We start from the raw sequence: 10,901 nt of genomic DNA, 5'->3' as shown, positions 1-10,901 counted from the left end.
ACAAAGACTCCAAGTTTTATATGCCTTTGTTATTAATACAATTATGTTTAATTTTTAAATTGTCAATCTCAAATTTTCCAAGTTTTTTAATAAATTTGATAATATATATATTTATATATATTTTTTTTATTAAAGTTTTATTGGTTATAACTGAAAACATTTATAAGTTAAGAGCTTAATTCAAATTTGTGTGGTGTACAAGACTAAGTTTCTAGATTTTTGTCAGTTATGTGATAATATAGAGTATTTAGAAATGTTCTCGTTTCTTCTCTAAAGCTCAAAAATATAAAGTCAATAGAATTATTCTTTAAAAATGTTTATATTATAATATTGCACCCTTCCCCACAACCGTAATCCAACATAAATAATGAAATTACAATGACTGTCTTAGTTATTATATTAAATAATTCCAGATATTTTGTCCCTATATTATACATGTATTTCAGTTATTGAAGTCCAGCATGTATTAAAATAAGGGGTCGGTGATAAAAAAATATATGCGAATAGCGAGATACTTAGAAAACATATTGGTTTACACCTGTGTAAAATACACAGGTATATATTACATTTAAAGTTAAGATCTAATTTTATTTGTCTCATGTCTCCAATACTATAAACATTAAGTAATACTCACCAACAATCAATTATCTAAGTACTAACCAGTAATAAGTAAATATATAAGTGTATTAAAATTAAATGATCTGTTATAAACTGTCCAAATAAAAGAATATTAACTTTAATTTGCATAATTGTTTCGGTGATGGAATTGTGTTATCTTAATATATCCTTTTTTGTATGAATTTGAATGGTACTGATGCAATAATGTTAAATCCCATGTTTCTACCTTTTTGTAATAATTGTTAATCAATTGTAGTGTAATATCTGTATTCTGTATTTCTATATTGCAATAACACTTGAGCAAACATTGTCAAAATCCGTGTGCACAACCAAACAGAATTGTCATAATATTTTTGTTTTGTTTTTTGTAATATCTCCTTTAAAGATTACTATTTATTCTATTAGTAATGGGTACATAATAAGTAAACAAAAATCCAAACTGATATTAAGTACTCCATATTTGATAACATTTTCGTTAAGTTTTTGTTTTTTTATTTATTTACTTTTTTTATGATTATAAAATGTGTCCTAATTTTTAAAAAAATGAAGTTAACAATTATATATTAAAAAATATAGGATGTAGTGATATTCTTTATATTTTTCTTTGATATTATTTTCTCATATTATTATATTATTTATGTATCATTTATAAATTTACATTGTACACACATATTTAAACAACCATTTATTTTTCAGAAAAAACTGTTGAATACAAATTTTATTTGTTTATTTTTTTTTCATCTGATTTAAATAAGATATTGATGTTATAAAATAAAAATATATATGATGTTTTTTTTTTATTTAGTTTTATAAAAATACCTACTAGATACTAAAAAATTAAGCATTTATTTAGGTTAAAAAAACTGTACATAAATAAATTGATTCTCATTCTGTTTATGCTACCATAATGATATTGTTAATTTACTTTACTATGAATAGGAATAATATACGATTATTAAGTGTATTGAATTTGTGTTGAATTATTTATCTAAACTATTTATGTTCTAATGATAATATTGCATAATATTATGAAGAATAATTGGTTAAATTGTTTTTTTTTATTCATAGCAATGGTTGCAACATTTGATGAACTAACTGGCTCATTAAACAAAATTAATCGATAAAACATTGATTTTGCTGAAAAAAATGTTATATTGATTGTTTAATTTTGATTAACTATATATACATGTTATTATATAATTGTATTATTAATGAATATTATTATTGGGGATTTTATGTAACTGTGTACAACAGACCTTTTTTTTAAACAAAAAATTAAATATTGCTATACAATACGTGCTGAATTCATTGATAAAATATTAGCTTTGCTAACAATTCTTGTAAATCTTGTATGATCTTTTTCTGTCATAATGTGTATGTCTTAAATCTATGGGAATTGAGTTAATAAATCAAATATAAATATTTAAAGATACAAAACCTGATATAATATTTTGTATAAGATAAGACAGTCAATAATAAAGTTTTTGAAATAAATATTTTAAACAGCACGCATTTACTATTTTTTTCAAAAATTTAAACCTATGTTTTTTGTGGTTTTTTCAATAATGTGATCCATATTTATATTTTATATTCTGAAGCAGATAATCTTTCTGTTAATTACTATGTTATGACAATACAAAATATTAATGATGATAATATGTTATTGTTATGGATTACACTTCGTGCGACTTGTTGAGAGCTCAATTTTGAACTGATACATATCCATAAACTCAATTTTTTTAATTAAAAATCTTACTGTTGTCCTGTTGTAGTTGATGTATAGTAACAAAACTACATAATAATGCTGGTAACACTTATTTGATACGAATAGGTAGCAATTAAAACAGTATTTTTTATTTTATGCAAAATATGAAGAGGACTCTGCACCCATATGTGTTATTTCTATTTACAAATGTATAACATAACAAAAACTGTTTTTGATCTAGATAGAACCACTCAGTCTGTACCCTTAGTAGAGACACCAAAAGCTTACACCATCTAGAAGATAATATTTTCTGTGTTGTAGCTTTTTTGTTTGATGTCATTAATAAGAGAAAAGTTATAATACTTTAAAAATCTGATATTTTTTACGTTTTTCAAACTTAAATAACTTTTTATATATATTATTCTGATCAAAAAAAAAATAAAAACTACAACACAGTTAAAATTATCCTCTAATCATGGTGAAAATTGGGTTTTTAGTTATAAGTTGTAACTGTAACCTTCTAGGTTCTTTCCCCGACCGAATCAGTTTTTGTTATGTATTACATTTGTAAGATGGAGGCAGCACATGCTGATGTAGCGTCCTTTTAAATAAGTTTGACTACAACTGTGTACCTCTATTTTCAATTTTTGAAAAATGTTTCATTACAATTTTTATAATCCACACCAGGGTTCAGCATTTTTTTTTATGCTTATGGTACCTTGAGTAACCTACTTAATATGATTTACCTATATTGCAAAACCTGGTATAGGTTATAATTTTAATGACAATAGATAGGTAACATTATTTTAACATTTTAACAGTGTAAAATCCAAATAACAGGCTAATTGTATCTAAATGGTAATAGTTTGAAAGGCAAACTACATGGAGAATAATAATATAGTTATTGGCATAATTTATACTACATTTTTAAAATTGGAGAGGTTAAAATTGAGCTTAGGACCCAGCTATTTTTTTAATTACTAATTCAAATATCTGAGGGAAATCAATTCACTCACCACAACCACCTAGGTACTTAGTAGTTAATAATTCTAAGTCTATGGCGTTTTGTAATAACACACCTTTATGTTTAACAAATTTATACTTTGGATTTTTCTCATTCCTTGCGTGCTCAGGTGGATGTGAGGTATCTTCGTGTGTCTTGTGATTTCCAACAATAGTTAATCGGCAGTGTTAATCAGAGTATTATCCAGAAATAAAATATAGCTTCCACTCAGATATGATTCGAACGTTTCATTTTTAATTTCTTTGATTTTGTCACGGGATAGGACAGTAGATTTAAAAAGAATGTTGAACGTATCACCACAATATTTTTTTATGAGCGCCTGAAGATAGAATTCTGAAAAAATTCGAAAAAATCACTAATATTTTGAAAATTATTTTAACTTAGAAATTCATAAAAAAATTTTCTTTTTAAATCTAAAATTTTAAAATTTAATAGAAGATTCCTTACAATTGTTTTTACCTTTATCAAAAAATAAATGTCTACCTAATATTCAAATTAAGTTTTAATGAGTGTTTGAAATTGATATTTATACAACATTGAATGTTCACTCGATTTCTCATGTAACGATTTCCTTATTTTGTTGTAATTCAAAAACGAACAACTGTAGACATTTGAAATTTAGACCATACTTTTTTTTTATCAATTACTATACTTAATACAATTTTCAAAATGTTTTGACTCGTTTTTCCTACAATATCTACTGCCTGTGTAAGTATCCTTAAAACCTTTTTATCAAATCCAGCCCTTTAGATAATAAAAACTAAGCAACTGAAAAAGTGCACAATAATCAAATGTGAATGTTAATATTATAGGTACAATACAATAATATAATTGTATAAATAATTGTTGTACTATTCGTAATAAATTAGTACCAAACCAGTGGTATAAGTATGTGTTAAATTTACAATTGATATATTTTAATGTATTCAGGTTATATTAATAGTTTAAAAATATATACATTTTCTACAGATAATACATAAGTAACCATATTCGATAAACAATAATCAGTATGAGTGAGGCCTACTCTACAATTATTATGAAATTAATATTATTTTATTTTTAATATTAATCTAGAACCAAGTTATAAAAAAGTATATTTTTAATCTTTTTAATAAATATATATTCATAGCATGTGAACAATACATACCATAAATCATAATGTCTAAAAAGTTTTTGTAATACTTAATCTCAAACAAGTAGTACTGAATTAGTAATCACATTTTAAACATAGAATTTAATGACATTACCTCAACATCACAATTCAGGTATACAAAAAAAATAATAAAATAAATTATATTGGAAATGTAAAATTCAGTTGCTAAAAAGTATTTATTACAGATGAGAATAAGAATAATTATTTCAACAAATTATTGAAGCAGAAATTAAAAACGTAATGAAATACAAAAATATACGAACGAAAAAAAACGAGTAATAATTGGATCTGGTCGCTGAAAATTTTTTATTGATATTAATTGAAAAAAAAACTAAAAAATTTGAACATTTAAAACGTCCGTTAACAGCTCAAAAAGAGTCAAAATATTTTGAAAATTGAATAAAGTATAGTAATTGATAAAAAAAAAACATTTGGTATAAATTTCAAATGTCTACATCAGATATTCGTTTTAGAATTACAACAAAATAAGAAAATAGTTGCATGAGAAATCGAGTGAATATCCAATGTTGTAGAAATATCAATTTCAAGCACCCATCAAAACTTAATTTGAATATCTGGTAGATATTTTTTTTTTGATAAAAATGGAAAATGTTACAAAAAATCTTGTATTAAATTCTAAAATCTTAGATTTAAAAATTTTTTTTTATGAATTTCTAAGTTAAAATAATTTTCAAAATGTTAGTGATTTTCGTGATTTTTTCGAATTTTGTCAGAGCTCTAACTTCAGACGCTCGTAAAACAATATTGTGGTGATACTTTCAACATTCTTTTTAATTTCCATCCACCAACAACAACTTATGATTAAACTTGTATTACATTTTTCGGTCATTTTACATTATTATAAAATCAATACATTCATCGCTCCGCTCGGAATCTAAAATATCCTTACAAACCTTTACAAACGACTTACAAACGTACCTATGTGATAAACAAAAATTCGAAATTCGAAATTTTGGGGCATTCAACCAGCTCCCATTGGTATTTCCATCTCGTAGCAAAACGAATTCTTTACAAACGAAATTAATATCTTTACAGACTTTTACAAACGACTTACAAACGTATGCGATAAAAGAAAATTCAAAATGTCTATTTAGGAGGGCTGGAGAAATGGACCTATTTCCATTGCTTAACATAAATCATTCTATTCACATCTAGGTTGGTACCTAATAGGTATATTATCGATATTAACTTAAAATTCAATATATTGTACCAGTCACATCTTTACGGCTTTACGTGTAATAGATATAGTGAATAATAATAATATAGTTCATGGTATAAACGTTTTGAAAATTGAATTGTATATAGAAAACAATAATACTGGTATACTCAATGGCGAAACGCTGATTGAAATAAATGTGACTTTGTTTTTGATATTTTTGAATTGTTTTAGTACAATAATCTACGATGAAGTGAGGAACTTCGTATTACATATTCGAGATTTTTGACTTACAATCCAAAATATTACCATTCATAAAACGAAAATGTCAAATGACTATAAATAGCACAATAAGAGCCGCAATATTTTAAAAAGTTGTATCATGTCTTGAAAAAGATTAGTATACATTTTTATACAACCTTTAAGCCTTAACGGTTATTTGTTTTTGAATTACAACAGATCAGCAAAATATATTTTGTCAAAAACTGGTAGGTACCTATATGGGCTTCTTCGGAGTATTATAGCCAAAACATTTCCGTCTTTAAAATATGAATTAACTATTCCATTTTATTTTTAATTTATTTAAGACGTACGTCATAGCAACAAAAATTTTAGTTTTTGAAAGAAATTAAATATTTTTTAATGGTCAAATACCGGATTTATTTGTACGTATTTCTGCGACTGCCACTGCAGGTTTAAGCATTTGATCGGAAACCCTTAAAGAGCTATTCAAAAAAAAAAGACTGAGCAGTTATAGCTTCTATTTAACATAATAATTATTATTATTTAATTTAAATGAATGGCAGTTAAGCTCTACTAGTATTACTACATATTGTAACGATAACATCCAGAACAAATAAATATTTACAAGAGGATAGGAAAATATAGCTAGACAATAATAGGCGATGCCTAATGAGAGCACTTTTAAGAGGAAATCCACCGCTTAGGTGTATATTACATAAATGTAAGATATACAATTTTTGTTTTCAACGGATTGTTAGAATAATATTTTGGCCATGGAAAATATAATTTCACCAACCCTCATAATCCTCAGCCAAAAATAATTTTTAATTAACTAATATAATATTTAGTATTAAGTAATAATATAGTATTTAATATAATATAAATATATTTATTTATTTAACTATATTTACATTATACCTGTCCTTATATTTGGGCAGTTGGAAAGTGGGTAGACATACCAAATCCACAATGTTTATAACTGCGGACTGCGATTACAATATATGGTAGATACCTATTGGCCATTATTACCTATTATATACAATACGTCAATACCTATAGACTATACTTCTAAGTTCTAATCGATGATTTACCTATCGTTTGCGATCTGCGTGACTATACCAGTCAAACTTAAAATATTTGTGTTTATTACTTTATTTTTTTTATTCATTTCAATATTTGTGTGTTCTTGTAAATTATAATATACAACACTACATTATAATAGAACCCCTAATATAACACCACAGCAAAGTTGATATTTTTAACAAACAACTGAAATATATTTTTTTATAGCTATAACGAGTGTGTTTTTATCATAATGTCATAACTACTATAGTATTTTATCCACACATTTTGTAGATTGAATGTGCGTGACAGAAAACAATACACCTATATGGCTATATTATCTATAGGTAAAGATGTAAAGATATTTTTAGGTCTATGCAGAAAACTGATTTTCCTGGACTAAGATTTTATAATATGTATTTCAATAATATATTATAAATTATAGTCCATTATGTTTACGATGGTCCGGTTATTTTTTTTGTCATGAATACGGCTTTGTGACGGATTTCGATAGTAACAATAATTCCCTTGCCGTCAGTGACGCAGAGCGGCGGGATCGTGGAGGATCGTTGCCGCCACAGCCACTTCAAATCACTTCCGCTGTCGCCACGCGCCGCGTCACCACGCCGAACCAACTACATAATACGACTAGCTATGTATAAATATAGTAATAATGTATTATACAGAGTGCGCGCAGTCAAAAATATTTTATATTATATTATGTGCGGTCGTCTCCATCGTCCTCTTCCATCTCTCCTTCCTCTTCATACACTACTACTACCACTCCACTACTCCTCCCACTACCACTATTCTACCCTTCGATCTCCTCGTCCCCATTGTCACGCACTACACCCCCCCTAGCTCGCATATTATTCGCGCTGAGCACTCAGTTTCAATTAAAGTCGTTACGGTATCAATTTATTATGCGCGATAATAATATTCATAATCATTTCTCAGTATATATATATAAATGTGTATATATAATATTGTGTATATACTCGAGCGTTTTGGGCACGAAAATCATATATTATTATGCGTAATACATTTCACGTGTTTGGCTAATATTATATACTTATGTATATGTATAGATGTATAAACGTTTATGTAAATGCGTCGGGCGGCGGCAAGTTTATTATGCAAATGCCGAGTTAATGGAGTCAAACGCGTAATAGTTTGACGCATTGACAACCACCCGGGGAATGTAACGCGCGCAACCGAGCGGAAACTCCGGAACGGCGGCCGTGGCGCGTGCTAACTGCGTATACGAGGACTGGAGGGGAAGTCGCGATTGTGGTTTTGTAATGGGGGATGGTAGTCGGGGGTGGGGGGAGGGGGTGAAAATGCAACAAAAAAAAGTCGGCGTGGAAGAGTCGTCGTCGAACACTTAAGCGCGGGCGATCACGACGACTCGATACATGCCACTGCCACCGCCGTCGCTATATGAATATTTTGTATGTTATATATTTTATCGTATAATAATAATTATTAATGCTCGTTTTGGGCACTGAACTTGGGTTATTGTCACCTCGAAAAACTCGAGGATATGATCGAATAATGCAGGACTTGAAACCGACGTTGGATACAGATTTTGAACTCCGGTTAAAACCGTTAAAAACCGAAATCGATGTCGAAAAATTAATACCGGTGATCAAAAACGAAAATATGTTTTCGGCTTCAAGCACTGGAATAATGGATGTACCTAGATAGGACGATATAGGTACAACAATAGAGGCGCACAGGGCCTTTGCCTCGTCCTGCAGTTTGTGGGTAGATATAGGTACTGCAGAGTACATTATACATACTGAATGTAACGAAAACCTTGTAAAAATGTAAAAGTTAATAAAATGTGTTATAATAGTTAAAAATAGAAATAAATATTAAATAGTAATAATAGTAATTTTACCTATAGTAACTGGACCAAGTAGCTTTAATAAAATATACAGATGCCACATTGTAATAATTTTTTACGTGCCATGAATAATATTGTTTTAGTATTATATTTGACTCATGATGAGCGTACAACGTAATTAGGAAATAACAATTCTGTGCTATACACCTACGGACCTATCTACAATATTATATTTATCATACAATATGTGCATTGTGCATTTGTGCACCCAGTATTATAAAAGTATTATTTATATTTTATTATATACTTTAAAACACGCACTAGCCATATTAATATTTGGTTACCTTGTAACCTACCTACCTAATAACATACTAATTAATATAAAATATAAATGTGCCTATTTTATATTTTTGTACCTATAATTGCCTATAACCTTTGTATTAACTTACAGTTGACAGAATCCATGTCTAACCACTTGATTTATTGTTGTCGTTAAATGTAAATACATAGTTTGTACATTTAGTCAAATTAAAAATCATACAATTAAAATTGTAATATGTTCTTATTAATTAGTAATACAAGTACAAAATGTCGAAATTAGTCAAGCAAAATATCACTAAAGAAAATGTATGAATATTAAATACACGCATAATAATAATGTGCCTTTTACAGCAATATGTCAAAATTATTCAAAAAATATCATAGAATCAGGGCTTTGAACCATTAATATTTATTTGAGTTTTTGGTTTCGGGTGCTGGATATGTGTACGGGTGTTCAAACACCGGAATAAAAAATTTAAACAAATGTTTGGGTTAATACGGACGTATTGGGCCAATATTATTAGGTGAATTTAAGTTCTCACACGAGTCCTAAAAGGTAAAAAAAATACAAATCTTAGTTCTTATGCGTTTGAAAAAGGTGCATTGTGTAAGTTTCTACATGGTAAAAAGGTACGTATATGGTATGTACATGCAAGTTTCTACACGGTAGAAAAATATTATTATTGTATACAATATAATATTATTTCATAAATGATTATTACATGAAATGTAGTTAATTTTTTTGTAACAAGTATTAAAATTTAAAACGTATACAAACTAAATTAATTATAATTTTTTTTTCTATCATGAAATATTATATTAAAGTGTATGAAAATGAAATATAATTATACATAATAATTTTATTTAGATCGTGCAGGAACTCACATACCTACGTAAATTCTAGCTAATGCTGCTGGCTAAAAGCTGAGGTCTGAAATAACAAAGACGGAGCTAGGTACTCGCTGGCTAATAATAAACGATGTGACATCCATATCTGAGCGATTTTCGAATTTATTGGTCTCCATGTCGAAAGATAAGTTAATTTAGTTCATAATATTATGCGCACCTATAATAATAATACACATTACAAACGACGAATATTACTATAACAGTGGAGATGAAATTGACGATTTGCTGCGCGATCGTCTCGCAATGCTGAGCAATATAGTGCCGATTACGAATGGCAAATACGACAGTCATGACGATGAGGGTATGAGGCCCTGGTACGAGTATTGGTATTTGACCTGCGCAGAGTCATCTCGGGAGTCTGTGTGCATTGAGACCGATCCGATTCATGACGACGAACCGGTCGCAGTGCCGCAGGAAGGTGCCAACGACGAACGCGGCGAGGAGCAGCCAGCTGGTTTGTTGGCCAGAGATCTGCAGTTTTCGAGTAACGATGAGCCTCCTGTAAGCGACGCAATGCAGCAGAAGAAAGACGACTAGAACGTTGTTGTACCAGCCGATGAGCCCGGCCTTTTGTTTTGCAGTGTTTGACGTTTCAAGTGGCGACGAGCCGTCTCCGAAATCCGAGTACTTACATCGATTTAGCTCGGATTTCAGAAGACGTACCATCGACCTGACCTCTTCTAGCCGCCATGCAGTCGTCCGTCACTTTACGCGACTGTAACGTAACTGCAGCTGGGCGCTTGCCGAGCCATCAGGGGTCTCACGCGTCAACGACGACCGAGTGAGCTACGCCCGAGAACCCGTCGGGCCGCAGGTGGTCGGAGAACGGAGAACGTATGC

Source organism: Myzus persicae, unplaced genomic scaffold (genome assembly GCF_001856785.1).
Source record: "Myzus persicae strain clone G006 unplaced genomic scaffold, MPER_G0061.0, whole genome shotgun sequence".
NCBI classification, from domain to species: Eukaryota; Metazoa; Arthropoda; class Insecta; order Hemiptera; family Aphididae; genus Myzus; species Myzus persicae.
The sequence above is the reverse complement of the archived record's forward strand: the minus strand, read 5'-3'. Positions refer to the sequence as shown.